Raw genomic sequence first — 1813 nt, forward strand, 5'->3', positions numbered from 1 at the left:
CGGGGGGTGGGGGCCAGGAAGGCTGCATGTGGAGAGAGCAGCTGGGGAGCAAAGCTGGGGTGCCAGGAGCCCCTGGGGGCAGCCCGAGTGGGAGCACGTGGCTGAGGCGGCCGGTGTGGGAACTGGGCTTGGGCCCTGGCCTTACCCACCTGGTACCCACCCGGCCCCTGTGCGCGCTGGCTTGCTCCCTCCGGGGTCCCCCAGGCGCTGCTCCGGGCCCCCTCCCTTGCCTCTGGTCCTCTTCGCAGGGTCCCAAGCGCCTGCCCGACCCCGACGGCTGGAGACGGCCCGGGAAGACCCCACGGGGGAACTACTGCGCGCGCACCCCTTCTCCATCCCTTGCTCTTGCGTCCTGGCGGGGGGAAGGGCTCCCAGCCCCCAGCTTCCAGGAAGCTCCTCTGTGCCCTGTCTGCTCCTGGATGTGCCCGTGTTCCGTCCCCCTCACCCTCGGGACCAGATCGTCAAGCTCAGGGAGCTTTAAGCTCTTAATTCTCTTTTCTTGCACGCTTCTGATGCCTTGGTTTACTTTTTTTTTTTTTTTTTAAAGAGATAATGACCTCCTTTTCCTGACTCTGCCTCACAGACCACCGTTAGAGAGGGAATCCTGGAATCCCCTGCCCTCAGAGGCGTCCACACCTCCCCCTACAGCTGCCCCGAGCTGAGATCTTAATCCCCTCTTGGTCTCCTCCAGTGACGGGAGGCTCATGGAGGACCATGCCAGCTGTTAGGGATTTTTCTTAGACCGACTCCAACCACATTCTTGGGGATTTCCACTCACGGACATCAGTTTCATCTTGGGGGACCGCAAATTACATCTCGTTCTTCTTGCTCACAATGATCTTTTATATCTAATGACAAAAAGAGTAGTGGCCTCTCGAGGGGTGCCACACAAGGAGATCTAGTCCCCGCAATGACCTGCCCCATGGGGACCAGTGGCCCCGCGGGCATCCCTTTGTCTCCCACCCTGCTGGCAGCCACCCGGCTCCCAGGAGAGATCTCTGTTGTTCAAGGGAGGCTGACTCCGTCCTGACTCCAGAGGACGGAGGCAGGTGACCTTGGCCGAGGGTTGGTCTCCTCAGAGGGACTCGCGACATTTTTCCCGGGACGAAGATTCTGTCTGTAGGAACCAGCAAGGCCGAGACACAGCGGCTGGGACAACACGTGTGGGACCACAGGGCAGGTCAGCCTTAGAGGAAAGCTGGGCATCGCGGGAGGCAAAGCGCGAAGATGGAAAGACCGGGTCCTTGGACCTTTTGTGCTGAAGGGTCGTTCCTGGAGGCAGCGCGCCCTCCCGCACCTCCCACGAGTCCGTTAGTCGCCTACGGTAGTTTGCACTGGGTTTTCTCTCACTTGCAACCCAACACGTCTGTATTTTACAGGAAGAGGAAACCGAAGCTCAGAGAGGCTGATTAACTTGCTCAGGGTCACCCAGCTTAGAGGTCGGAGAGCTGGGACTTGGAGAGTTGGGGGTGGGGTACGGGTACCGTGTTCTCAGACCATCCCCCGTTTTGTCTAAAGTTGTCTGTTGCTCCTGGGACCCGAGGTTGAGGCCACCCTTGCCCTGTTCTGTGGACGCACTCTCTGACCTGTACGCATCTCTCAGAGTATCTCTCAGGCTTCCCTTTCTTGGAACCCTGACTCCCCCCACCAGTCCAGCCAAGTGATGCCCCCTTAACCCCGTCTGGGTCACAAGCTTCCCCAGCTCAGATCCCTTCTGTGGCTCCCCAGTACCTACGTGGCAGCGCCCGGACTTCGTGGAAGTGTCGGGCGCTTTGTGCTTCAGAATCTGCTCCTGCCCCCCCCCCCCCCCCCC

The sequence above is a fragment of the Crocuta crocuta genome, unplaced genomic scaffold, assembly GCF_008692635.1.
Source record: "Crocuta crocuta isolate KB4526 unplaced genomic scaffold, BGI_CrCroc_1.0 scaffold127, whole genome shotgun sequence".
NCBI lineage: Eukaryota > Metazoa > Chordata > Mammalia > Carnivora > Hyaenidae > Crocuta > Crocuta crocuta.